General features: G+C 59.4%; 1 non-coding gene across 1 annotated transcript; it reads left to right on the top strand.

Moving 5' to 3' along the window:
- Positions 1 to 9,225: 9,225 nt before the first annotated feature.
- On the top strand, positions 9,226 to 9,297 carry Trnag-acc (transfer RNA glycine (anticodon ACC)). Its single transcript has one exon. It is a non-coding gene; the product is annotated as a tRNA-Gly (tRNA).
- Positions 9,298 to 13,854: the final 4,557 nt, after the last annotated feature.

Here is a 13,854-nt window from a genome sequence, read left to right as displayed (position 1 = left end):
TGAGGCCTTCCTGTGACCGGCCATCCCCACCTGCAGCAGCCTGTGGGAGGTTAAGTGTCCCCTGGGCCCAGAGCGCTCTCTGGCCTCCTCAGCCCTCTTGCCACAGTGTCACAGACGGGGACGGGGACGAGGCAGGTGTGACTGCCAGGGCTGGACAGAGCCGGGGGTGAACTTGGCAGCCGCCGCTGGGGCTGGATCCAGGCCCCTTGGCTGGTGAGACCCGGTGGCCGCCAGGCTGCCCGCGACTCCAGGGCCCTGCAGGCGGCGGCAGGGCACCGGGCCATGGCCGCCACCTTCCCAGCCGTGTTTACCCAGCAGGTCTCGCCCTGCCCGCTTCCTGCCTGAACACTGGCCGCCTGTCCCCGCACACAGAGCCCCAGTGTCCTGCGGGGTCGCCGCCACCCACCAGGGTGTCCCCCTCGGTGCTCACGCCACCCAGGCGGGGCAGGTGGGGTGACTCAGCACCAGGCCCCCCGGAGGGCAAGGCCCTGGAGGTGGGTTCTGAGTGGGGTCCAGGCGCCCCCAGAGGACCCCAGGCAGGGGGGTGGGAGGCTGGGGAGGCTCAGAGGTGAGGAGCAGGCATGTCCTGCAGGATCCAGGCCCTGAATGCCCAGAACAGGCAGGAAGCAGACTCGTCACCAGAGGTGGGACGCAGTGCCGTGGGCTGGGGGTACGGGCTCCTTTCTGGGTGAGGAAAGGTTCTGGAGTTGGACGGTGGCCCACTCCACACACGCGGAGGGACCGCGTCAGACACTTTAAAAAGCCCATTTGTGTCCTATGTGATCACCAAGGAGCCTTCCAGCCAGATGCTGTGGGACACACCTGTCATCCCCACAGCTTGGGAGGCTGAGGCAGGAGGATCAGGGGGTCGAGGCCAGCCTCAGCCACTTAGTGAGGCCCTGAGCCACTCAGCGAGACCCTGTCTCTAAATAAAATATAGAAAGGATGGGGCTGGGGCCCAGTGGTTGGGCACCAACAAACAAGGAACCCAAGGACCTTTCCAGGCCCAGTGACCCTGGGCCAGCCACCTCCCACCTCAAGCCTCAGTTTCTGCCAGGTCCCCGGATGCTCCAGGATGAAACCCCGTGAAGGTTCAGCACAGGGTCCGCCTGAGGATACGAAGCCCCTGCCCGGGAGGCTCAGGGTCCTTCTTCCCTTGTCCCCCCACCAGACCCCAGCCCAGGTTCCACCCTCTCAGACTCAGCCTCAGCCTCAGCCTCTCCTGGAGGATCACCCCAGCCCCCAGAGAAACCCAAACGATAATTTTTTTAAATTTTTACATCACTGGAGATTGAACCCGGGGGGCACTGAACCACTGAGCCACACCCCTACCCCCTATTGTTTTTTATTTAGAGACAGGGTCTCACTGAGTTGCTTAGGGCCTCCCTAAGTGGCTGAGGCTGGCTTTGAACTGGCGATCCTCCTGCCTCAGCCTCCTGAGCCGCTGGGATCACAGGCGTGCGCCACAGGCCCCAGCCCAAGAGATGATTCTGTAATTTTGAAACATCACCTGATCTATATTCTGCTCCCTACCTGCCTCCTCCGGGCCTCAGTTTCCTCCCCTGTAAAATGGGTGTGATAATTACTACCATCCGGGAAGGGGTGGCCCATCTTCGCTCCCTAATTATTTGGAATATTGAACACTTAAATTGAAAAATAAGATTGCAGCTCCCACTTACTCCACAGGCTGTCGGATTCAAGAGTCTGACCTCCCGTCTGGCATACAGTGAGCAGGAGCTGGGCTCGGGGCAGGGAGCCCCGGGCACAGACGGCCACTTCGGACCCTCCCTGCCATCCTGTGCCAACGGGGGCTGCTTGGAACTGGGCCTGTGCTTGGGCAGCCCCTAGGCACCCTCCGTGGTCACGCAGTGCTCACCGGGCAGCTGGGGCCAGCCTCCATTCCCAGAGGAATCAACCGAGTCCCGGGAGAAAGCCAGAGGGGGCTGATGATGTTCCCCAACACCTCGCGCCTGCTCAGGGCCGCTACCTTGCTCATCAGACCCAGGCAGGACGCTGTCCCCTTCCACAGAGAAGCAGACTGAGGGCAGAGACCAGCCGAGGTCACCCGTGAGGGAAGGGGGGGTTGTGAGGGATGAGCTCCGAGTCTTGTCTGAACCTTGGTTTTGTCCCTGGGTAGCTGTGTGACCTCAGGTGGGTCACTTCACCCCTCTGAGCCCCCAAACTCCTCCTCTCTACAAAAGAGCTCATCACAGTTACCCAGCACGGGGTCACCTGGCACTGGGTGTAGAGCGGTGTCACTCAGGAAAGTATCAGAGGGACACAGACTCTGTCCCCCAGGCCTAGAATGCGGCCTGGCAGATAAGGAGGCAAAGACCGACTTCGTCATCCTCCCCCGGCCCAGGCCTCCAGCTGAGCCTCTACCCAGGGCACCTGGCTGACTTTCTCCTTCCTGGCCCCGAATGGGCGGTTTATTGAGCACCTACTACATACAGGGTTCCCTGACCTGATCCAACGGCTCCCCCGAGGGCCACGGCCATCACGAGTCCATTTCACAGATGAGAAAACTGAGGCTCGGCAAGGCCAGGCCACGGCCCAGCCCACTGGTCTCAGAGCCGCGGCCTGTGCCTGAGAGGCGGTTCCTTCTGCGGCCTGCCTTGCTGGTCTGTCTGTCCCTCCTCCTCCTCTCCCCCTCCTCAGGCGACAGGGGTCCCCACCCCAGGGCAGCTGCACGGTGCCCGCCGTCCCACGCACACACACACACGCACGCACGCACGCACACACACGCACACACACACGCACACATGCACACACACGCACACACGCGCGCACACACACGCACACACACGCACACACATGCACACACACACACACACACACGCACGCCGGAGCAGTCGTTCCAGAAGGTGGTCAGCTCTCCTGGTCAACTGGGTGGAGCCCAGGCCACGGCACTGTCGGGGAAAAACAGGCACCAGGGACACTGAGGAGCCCTTTGTCCCGGGCAGGCAGGGCGGAGGGCAGCCGTTACTCACCCCCCCAAGAAAAATATGAGTGCTCCCGTTAGGCTCAGGATCCGCGCCCCTGCCACCTCTGAGGCCTTTCCAACACCCTGACCTCATCTAGAGCAGACCCACAAGGGCCGTCTGTGTGCCCAGCACGTCTTGAGGGACCCTCCCTTACCAACGAGGAAACATGCTCAGAGAGGCATTGTGACTTCCTTGGGGTCACACAGCCAGCAGTGCCCAGAACTTGGAGCAAAAAGAAGAAGCTGATGGTCAGGAAGGAACTCAGGGGTGGAATGGAAGTTAGAGTCATAGTGAAAGTGATGGCCAATCCCCCTTCCTCATTCCTTCCCGGCCAGACCACAGGATCCAAATGGCTCAGTGGCTAACTCATGGGACACAAGGGGACTTGAGGCAGTGGGAGCCAGGCCAGTCCAGGGGAGTGGTATCCAAAACAATCTAAGTGCCCTCAATCTGGCATAAGTCTGACTTCCAGGAAACTTTGGGTGGCAGCCCCAGGAACAGAGAGGTCAAGCCACCTCCTGAGGTCACACAGCAGTGAGTGGCTGATCTAGAAGGTAAACCAAGGTGGGATCACACTCCAAGATGGCAGGAAGCTTTTCTGGGCTTTTCTGGGATCCAATGGGACCAGAGTCACTTGCATCTGACTTCCAGATATTCTTTTGCTATGATCCAGGCAACTTGGTAAACTACTTCCTCCTCTGAGACTCAGGTCCCTCACTGTCAAAGGGGTCTCAGCTTTCTGCCCAGACATCTCCAGTGGGGGTGGGGCTGTGTCACCTGCTCACAGGTGACAGATGTTGCTTATAAACTGAAGAATCAACGTTGGGCTGGAGATTGTCCCGAACCACCCCCACGGAGCCAGGCACTCTCCCGTCCCCACTGCACAGAGGAGAAACTGAGGCCGAAGTGTAAGGAAATTTATCACCACGATTAGCCCCTGGGCCGCTGGACTCTGGCCCTCGCTTTTAAGCATTAAAATCCAGAAAGCAGGCAACGCCGGATCCCTGGCGCTCAGTCGGCACCCTGGGGTCTTTCATGGGCTGAAGGAATCATCCTCTGTCCAAATGCAAGTCTAGCTCTGCCCCTGCTGGTGCCTGGCACAGAGGGATCTAGGAGGATGCCCACCCGGGAAGACACACACCTCGCTGGTGCGGCCGGGGCCAAGGAGAGCCAGCTCAGGGTGACGAGAAGGCCTGAGCTTCAGCCCATCTCTGTGCCTTGGGCATCCTCGTAAAGAGGGGACCCAGAGTTTAGCAGATGAGGAAACCGAGGCTCAGACAGACCAGTCACTTACCCCAAGCTCCCCCGACTTTGGAATCAGACCAACGGGACTCAGGTCCCAGCTCTGCCGCTTTCTAGCTGAGACGCTCAGCCACCTACTTCATCCCACAGAGACAAAGTTCCTCCCTCTGAAAAATGGGTACAATAACGGTTTTGTATCCAAGTGTACTCAAAGGGCTTGGCTCAGTGCCTGATGCACAAAAAAATTCGAGCTCCCATTAAATATCTACCAGCCCAGCCCAGGTCTGGCCAAAGAGATTTGCATCTAGAGTTCCATCGGTGGCCACAGGGGCCCCGGGACCACAGGACCTCCAGAGGTCGGAATTAATCTTTAACCGAATTTAATTCTGCTCCAAATCAATGATGCAGAGCATTCTCCAGGGCCCTCTGGCCTGAAATAAATGTCCCCTGGCTCCCTAGACCCCGGAGAACACAAAGAAAGTTGTTCTCTGGATCCGTAAAACCGGAAAGAGAGTCAAATAAGGAGAGACAGAGGCACACGGCGGGGGTCAGACGCCCGCCCATGCTGGGGGGACCCCGTCCCCTAGGAGCACAAGAAGGAGTTCAAAGGCTCAGAAGTATTTGTTCAGGGGCTGGGGACGGAGTTCCTCAGCTCCATCCCCAATACCTACCCCCCCCAAAAAAGGATTTGTTCAATCAATCACAAAGGGGATATCTACAGAGTCCCTACTGCGTGCCAGGCCCAGTGTTTCCATTCCACATCCAGGACGTCTCTGCCCTCCAATACCAGGCTCTCCCACTGGGTGACAGGTAAAGCCGTGTCTTGGCTGGTGCATTTCCTCTACCTCAATGCCCTTTCCTCTAGCTCTGCTTCTGCTCTCTAAGGCACAGCGCAGTCACCAACTTGATCAAACGTTCCTTGGCCCTCCTGGGTCTGCCCCCTCCCTGCAGCAGTACCTTCTGCCCCACTCATTCAGCAGCGCGCACTGACCAAGCACCTACTGCACACACGCACGCTCATCCCATCCGGGGCTCAGGGAGGGACGGCTCTTTCTCCATTTGTACCTTCTGGGGTACAGCTAGGCTGGGGTCCGGGCACCTGGGTGCTCCAGGGCCCAGCCCCGCTGGCCCGACCCTCAGGGAGGACTGGCTAGCACCAGGTCAGGCCCGAGGAGCCTCTGAGGTCCTGCCAGAGGAAGGTGTCTGCATTTCCTGTGGAATTCCAGGCATGTTCTCAACAGCCAGTGTCCGTCCCGGGACGTCCTCTTCTCAAGGGGCCATTCATTCCCCTGGTGGACTCCCTTCCCACACCTCCCACCCTGGTTTCCCAGAACGAGCCAGATCGGCCATGATGGCCTTTGGGATTCTCCCTGGGACTCGCCAGAAAGGTGGGAAGGAGGGGTCCCCCGGCCTTCCAGGTCCTCACCATCCTGCACACAAAGAGGCCAGAGGAAGGACAGGAAATGACAGATTGTCTTGTCACCTTCTCCACTACAAACACGTGACAAGAACAATGGGCAGCCCTGAGCCTGATGGCCAGGCTTCTCACAGGACACTGCTCCTGGTATTAGTCGGAAGGGAGGTCAGACAGCTGAGGGACCATCCCAAGGTCACACAGGAGGGACTGCAGGGCGCACCTGGAGCCCACACAGGCGGGCTCCTCACGTGGCAGGTGACAGGGCTCTGTGCCTTTCAACGCCTCTCCCTGAAGAGACCAGCCCCTCACCTTTCTCAGGACAGGGCTGAGTGACCCCCTGCCCTGACCCCCAAGCCAGGTGGCAATGATTAACTCCTGACGGTCCCCAAACCAAGCTCCCACATGACATTTCCTTAGAATCTCAGGGGTTCGCGGCCCCCTCCCCCAGCAGAGGCCCTTGGTTTAGTAGCGGAGCCAGAAAAACCACAGGGTCCACCTCCTTGGGGTCACTTCCTGGGCACCCTGTGAGCGCCACTCTGCGCAGAGCTGGCTTGGGGACAGGACACCTAGTGTGGCGAGGAGGGCTTTGGAGCCAGTCCCCGGGTACAAGTTCACCTGGCTCTACCCCCACCCTGGAGCGAGCCTGGGTTTCCTCATCTGCAAAATGGGAAGGACAGAGGGCCTGTCTGGGGCCAGACTGGGGCAGTCGGTCCCTCCATCAGCGCACGGTGCTTGGCGTCCTGGGCACGCAGCGGGTGGGTGGTCTCCCTGTCCTCAGGGGAAGACACGCTGACCGCAGTCTCCAGGGTGAAGCTGGGGGTTAAAGATTTTCCTGCCTCTGGGGGGACAGGGCCGTCTTTCGGGTACTCAGTAACCAAGAAGTGGCCTTTGGAAGGTCCTTGTTTCTAGTTTCTTCCAACTTGCTCAGAGCCAAGGGCCAACTGCAGCTCCCCCTGCACCCCACGCCCCGCCCCCCCGCAGAGCGGGATCCCGCCCGAGTGGGCCACGGGGGCCTTTGGTTTGGGGACTTGGGGACCCGACCCCCACGACCCCAGTGATTCGCCCGAGGCCCGCGAGGAGATGCGTGGCCCAAGGACATCCAGCCGCGCGCCCGCGGGACCCGCGCCTCCCCTCTCCTCCCGCGCGCCCCGGGGGGACTTCGGGGTCCTCGGGGGCCCGATCGGCCACGGAACGGTCCCCAGAGGCGCGAGGGGACCTCCGCCGGGCCGAGCCCCCCGGGCCCCGACGCACTCACCTCCGGGACGGCTGGGCGCCGGCGGCCGGGAGCGCGGCTTCCTGAGTCCGGGCCGCGGAGAGCCCGCCCGCCTCCCGGCTCAGGTTCCAGGCCGCCGCCCCGGGCCACCACGCCCCCGAGCCGCCACCGCGCCCCCGAGCCGCCACCGCGCCCCCGCGCCGCCACCGCGCCCCGCGCCGCCACCGCGCCCCGCGCCGCCACCGCGCCCCGCGCCCCGCCGCCCCCGGCGCCGGCGGCCAGCGCCCTCCCGGCCCCGCTGCAGCCCCCCGGCCTCGGGAGGGCGCCGGCCTCAGTTTCCCCCCCTGGGGGGACACCAGCTGGTCCGGGCGCCGCCGGCCGCTGGCTCGGTGACGGCGGCGGCCCGGGGAGCGCTTCCTGGGCGGCTCTGCTGTCATTCAGCCCAGAGGATGGCCGGCGTGGGTCCCTGTCCCCAGCCAGCTCCGGCCGACAGCGGAGGCACCTGATTGACAGGCTTGTCCCTCCCGTCGTTAGCCAGCCTGTAGCCCGAGCCTGGCTCGGAGGGGACGCTCAACGCCTGTCTTTTGTTTGGCGGGGGGCGGTGGCAAAAGTGACCCCCATCTACCCAGCCCTGGTCCGCTGGAGCACCCCCGCGGGCGTGGGAAAACCCAGGGGTGCTGGCCCTGGGTCAGGCTCCCTGAGCCCAAACCGTGCTCCACCCCCCGCGGCCGGGGGCCCTGGGCAGGTCCTTCCCCGGGGCCCAGGTTTCCACACGGGCCAGCGGGGACTGGAAGTCCACTCCTCCCAGGCACAGCCCCGCTGTGGGGAGCATCAGGTGTGAGCAGAGGCCAGGGACACCCTAGCCATCTTCCTGGAGGGGGGCTGCAGACAGCAATGTCCCCCAGGAGACTCGGCCGCTGGAAAGTGGGGTTTTAGAATTGTTGGAGACAGACAGACAGACAGACCCAAACCCTGACCAGAAGCGATGCTTTCAAGCCACCAGGGTGAAACATCTGCAAAGGAACCTTGATAGTCAACTCCCACGTGCGGGAGGAGGGGCGTGGCCCAGGAAGCCCCCCCCCACTCACACCAACCAGGCTGTGAGGTTGGGGCTGTGTGCCCGAGCTGCAGATGGGACACTGATGGAGATGACAGTGGCCCCTCCACAAGTGGCGGCCTCCCTGGTGGGGGTGGGGGGGGGAGCCCAATGGAAGCCTTCCCTCCCGGGTGGCCCCCAGAGCGAGCCAGCAGGAGGTGAGGAATGTCTGCAGGGCCCCTGGCGCCCCCCTGCAGCTGGGCCGCTGGGGGGCCTTCCCCAGGTGGAGCTGGGGCCAGGGCTGGGGCTGAGCCAGGTTGGAGACCAGAGCATCTGGGGCCAGGGTTGGAACTTGCTCCTCTCCCAGGTGGGAGGACACACTGGGCCACTGAGACCCCCCCCACACACATGCCAGAAGACGTCCAGGGCTGGAGGCCAGAGGTCAGCCCCTGGTTTGGAGGCCTGAATTTCAACGTCTCCCTGCCTGCGGGGGATTACCTGGGAGCTGTAGGAGGAGCCGCCTCTCAGACCCCCTCTCTCAGACCCCCTCTGAACATTGCCCTTCACTTCCATGAAGCAGGGGACACAGCTGCCCTGTTCCACGACCAGGACCAGCACCTGGAACTCAGCAGATGCTCTCAGAGGTGCTGGGAGAGCTGGGCCTGATGGCGCCGGCTTGGAATCCCAACCCCTGGGAGGCTGAAGAGGACCCCAAGTTGGAGGCCAGCTTCAGCGATTTAGTGAGACCCTGTTTTTTTTTTTAAAAAAAGGTTCTTTTTTAAAAGGGGGTGGAATGTAACTTAGCGGTGAGCACCCTGGGATTCAATCCCCAGTGTCCCCTGACCCCAAGTGCTTGTCCATGAAGCTGTGGGGAGGCGAAAATGTGGCATTCTCCTTTATTCTGTATAGTTTCACTTTTTTTTTTTTTAATTGAACCCAGGGCTTCTTAACCACTAAGCCACAGCTCCAATCTATTTTTATGTTTTATTTTGAGACTAAATTGCTTAGGGCCTCGCTAAATTGCTGAAGCTGGCCTCCAACTTAGGATCCTCCTGCCTCAGCCTCCCCAACCACTAGAATTACAGTGCTTCCACGCCCGGCAGAATTTCAGTTTGCAAGAGGCAGAGTTCTGGCGATGGTCAGTGGTGATAGTAGCACAACATGAATATACTAACTACCACTGAACTGTGCACTTAAAAATGCTCAAAATGGCCGGGTTCAATGGAGCATGTCTGTCATCCCAGCATCTCGGGAAGCTGAGGCAAGAGGATCGATCGCAGGTTCAAGGCCAGCCTGGGCAACTTAGTGTCAAAATAAAAAAATAAAAAGGGCTGGGGATGTGGCTCAATGGTAAAGCACTTGCCTACCACGCACGAGGCCCTGGGTTCCATCCCCAGCACCCACACACACACACCCACACACACACACACACACACAACGGGTAAGATAAAGTTTTTACCACAATAAAAAAAAGTGGGGGGAAATTGGGTTCTTTGGAATCTTTCTGCCGTTCAACTTATAGGCAATGTCCACAGGAGGCAAATCCATAGCTTTAGGTGCAGGGTGATGGCCAAAGAGTTGGGGGTTTTATTTTTGGGTGATGTGTTCTGAAATCGACTGTGGTGATGTTCGCTCTCATCCCAATATACTACACAGCACTGAATGACCACCCTGGGTGGGTGAGTTGCGTATCTCAATAAAGCTGTTATAAAGGATTAAAAAGAAGAACATGGTCTCTGGGGTCAAAATGTTCAAGGTGTGTTTCTGCTAGACTTCTAAGCTGTGTGTCCTTGGACAGGTGACCCTGCCTCTCTGAACCTGTCTCCTGAGCCTCATCTGTAAAATGAGGGATGGGGCCTCTGCTGTGGGAGGGGGCCTCCTGCCCATTTTGCAGAGGGGCAAACGGAGCATCCTTGGTCCAAAGAGGTAGCTGCGGCTGGCGGTGCAGTTTGAACTCGAGCTCTTCTGAATTCCAACCACACCCTCCAGCCACTAGAGCAACACCCGCCCACACCTGCCTGGATGAGATGGAGAGGGGCCTGGGGGAGGAATTTTAGTCGTGCCTTGGATGGGCTCCAGCCACGCAAAAGGAGGTAATTGGGCACAGAGGGCTGGGGAAGTACTGGAGCTAACTCGTGGGCACTTATGGAGTGCTTGCTGTGTGCCAGGTACTGTGCAGGGTTGGTCTTCCAGGAGAGGAACATGCTCAGAGAGGTGAAGACACCTTCCCAGGGTCACACAGCTGAGAAGGGGCAGGGTCCTCTGAAGCCTGCCTGAGGGGACAGCAGTCCCCCCCCCCCCCCCACCTCCGCTTTTCCAAGAATCCCTGGAGTCGGGACAGGAGGAGGCTGGAGACAGTGAGCTAGTTTGTATACCTTGGTTCCTGCAAAGAGTTGGCTTCTCTCCGAGTCTGGAGGCCCCACCCTGCCCAGGACCCACCTTCAATGAGGCTCTTCTGGAATCTCCCTGGGGCAGAAACCTGAGGCCAGGTGCCTTTCTCCTCGGATGACCGTTGCCATGGGTACAGCCACTCTGGTAGCTCAGGGGCTGGCAGTGATTCCGAGTCTCTGGGCAGCTGGCCTGGCCGCCTGTGGGTGTGGCTGAGCCACAGCCGGGCACTTCAGAAAGGCTGCATCCTGAGCTGTGCCCCTGCGAAGGGGGTGTGGGGACAGGGCCTGGCCTGGTCCCCGAGGGCCAGGGGCTTCTCCTGGTCTCTGGGTGGGCAGCGGGGCCCAGGGAGGCCCGGGCTATGGTGCATGGGATTGCAAAAGCTTAATGAGCCCTTTCTGGAGAGAGAGTGACTTCCGCAGGGGTGAGGGGGCCCCTCCCCACCTCAGCCCCCCCAAAACTAAGGCACAGCGCATTTCCTTCCCTGATTTATGGCGTTCCTCCCACCCGGACCCTATTCAGCTTCTGTGTCTTACAGGGTCCCTGCGCCCAGCTGAGGAGCTCCTTCACAGGCGGTCAGCAAACAGGCTGATTGACTTTGACTTTCAGAGAATCCCCCAGGTCCAGGGCTGATAAACAGTTTATCTAGCTGCCCTATAGCCAGCCCCTGGGGGTCAAGGTGCTAAGAAGCTGGCCACTTTTCCCCTTCAAGGCAGAGTGTTGTTTTCTTGGGGTCATGAAAACAGCCAGGGGTTGCTCACAAGGCCAAGAGGTGTCCCCGGTAGCCAGTCAGAGCATCTAATGCCCTGATGTTAAAGTTGAGGAAATTTGAGGCTCAGAGGGGAGAAGTAATTTACCCAGAGTCACACAGCAGATCTGGGCTGAGGGAGGGCAGAGGGAGGAGTAGCAGCCAGACTGCAGGATGTTTTCTGGAACATTCTTTATCATTGTGTGTGACAGGGGCCTCCCTGTATCTTTAAGAACAAGGAGTGGGGCTGGGTGCAGCTGGGTGGCAAAGTGCTTGTCCAGTGTGTGTCAGGCCCTGGGTTCCATCCCCGATGACTGCGTGTGGCCAGGCTGTGACTGTTGCATTGGGACGTTCAGATATGCTGCTTCCTCTCCTGCTCCAGGGCCTTTGCACCTCCACAGTGGGTTGTCCTCTGGCCAGGTGGTAGCATCATAATAAATAAAGATATCAGTAAAAGCCACTTGATGAACACCTCCCCGTGTCGGGCATCCCACACACACTGCTTTATGTCACCCTGGAAGGCAGAGGTGGTCTCCTCGAATTTATAGATGCAGAAACTGAAGCTCAGAGAGGCGCACTGACATTTGCTGGGTCACACAGGTACGAAGTTACAGAATCTGAGCTGGAATCCAAAAACTGTCAGGCGGTGGCGGGCAGGGAGCAGTGGCAACAGTAGTGATACAAGTGACAAGACACACCAGGGACCCTCATACAGAGCTGGCCTGAAGGAGAAACCCAGAGAGGGTCTGCAAACTTTCCCAAATGTTCACGCAGGACTCCTCTTTGGCCCTCGGGGAAACAAGTTGGGCAGGCGGGAAGGGCACAGGCTCCCGACCCGGTCGCTGTCCCACTGGGGGCGTGGGCTGCGGGCCAGGGGGCGGGGCGGGGGCGGGGCCTGACTGGGGCTCCGGCTCGGCGGGGTGGGGGGAGGGGGTGGAGCCAGCGCGTACAGCGCCACCTACCGGGCCCCGGGGGAGCTGCAGGCGCTCAGGGAGCCGGGAGCCTGCGTAAAGCAGAGGACCTCGCCACAGCCACCCAAGCCGAAAGGAGCCTTCCTCCCGTTCCCGCTGAACCTCCAGCCAGCGACAACGGGACGATGACTCAGCTAAGCGCCTGCCTGGGCAGTTTCATTGGCTGGGCGAGCTAGGCTCTGTGAGCATCCCCCCCGCTGTGTGCACCCCCACCCACTGTGTGCACCCCCACCCACTGTGTGCGCCAGGAAACTGAGGCTCAGAGGTCAGCGATTTGTGCAGGACCACCTGGGTGGCGATCAGCAGCGCCGACACAGCCGACCTCAGACTGGATCGCGGCACCGAAGCCCCCATCGCAGAAATCTAAGCTTGCAATTCTATTTAACACCAAGTTTCTAACCTCCAATTGCTTGGTAAATCCTGTAGTAACGGGGGTGGGTGGGGGGCCAGCCTTAGGGAGGCCGGGTGAGGCCGCTGTTAGGAAAACAGGCTCCTCACCTACAAAAGATGCTTTATAATGGTTTGAAATAGCGTCCTGGGCCAAAGATATTTTTTGGTTGTAGATGGACACAACACAGCTCAGTGAGTTTTCATGGAATTAATCAATAAGCAAATACGTGAATCGATCTTGGCCAGACTTTTGGGCTAAATCTGGTTTCTGTGAAGCATGGGGCTCATCCTGGGAATGCGCGGGCTGATAAGCTACACTACAGGCTGGGTCACCCTGGGCCAGTCCCTGCCCCTGGAGCAGAACCACGGCACTGGGGAGTTCATTTTCCTCTTGGGATGAGTGGATGGGTTCCCGGTGCCCACAGCCCAGGAGGAAGTGAAGTGGAGACTCTCGGCTGTGTTTCTTTCTTCCTGGCCCCGGGCAGGACTCAGTTCCGCTTTGACAAGGATAAAACGGGAAGGCCCAGATGCACACGTCTTTGTCTCAGAGGTCCAAACCCCAAATGCTCCCAGAGACTCAGTGGGTGACAGGCATGAAGGAGGTGACCCTCCTGTGAACAAAGTCCCCCTCTGCATTGTATTATGTATCAGGGATATGAAGAAAAGAGAGAATCATTTTAATTTGCTAGCACAACTTTGAATCTCTAGGAAACCCAAAGGGAGAAACCCTAAAAAGCCATCAGGGCTGAGGAAAAGAGCAGCCTTCCTAGGATCAGCCTTGAAGGCAGGATTTTCAGGGTCAAGCTCAGGGTCAAGGCAGGGCGTGCTGCCTGCTGTGGGCCAAGTCATCAGGTCTCTGCTGATGTCTTGGAGTGTCCCCTCCCTCTCCCCTCCGTGGAGGCCTCTTGCAAGCTGGACTCAGCAACCTGCCTGTCGGGGTGTGGCCCTGTCATCTGCCCTGGGCTCCCTCTAGGGCAGACCTTCTGCATCACCAGTTGACCTACTGGCCCATCCTGCCCACTCCACCGTCAGCTCTTTGGAGATGGATACTTCCCACTTCATCAGCATCAGCCGGTGACAGAGTGCCAGTAACCACTGGCCACCGGGTTGGTGAAGCACAGAGATAGGTGGGGTTGGAGTCCAGCTGGAAAGTGAGCCCCCAGGCCCTGCTCTGTCTCCCCAAGGGGGCCTCTTCTCTCAGCTCCTGCCAGGAAGGCCGGTTCTTCAAAGGAGGCTAGGTTGGGAGGACAGCTCAGGGGTAGAGTGCTTACCTAGCAAGTGTGGGCCCTGGGTTCGAGTTTCAGCACCCCAAAAGAAAGAAAAAAGAAACCCAAGATTTTTATGTGAAATCCCTCAGTTTTTTCAATGTGGCAAAAAGTTCCATTTTTTTAAAACCATGGAAGACAGTAAACAGGTCCTTGGCAGGATTTGGTAGCAGGGTCCCCAGGTGTAATCTCTGATGCAA

Source organism: Callospermophilus lateralis, chromosome 1, assembly GCF_048772815.1.
Source record: "Callospermophilus lateralis isolate mCalLat2 chromosome 1, mCalLat2.hap1, whole genome shotgun sequence".
Taxonomy (NCBI): domain Eukaryota; kingdom Metazoa; phylum Chordata; class Mammalia; order Rodentia; family Sciuridae; genus Callospermophilus; species Callospermophilus lateralis.
Note: the sequence above shows the minus strand (reverse complement) of the source record. Positions and strands in the feature narration are given on the sequence as shown.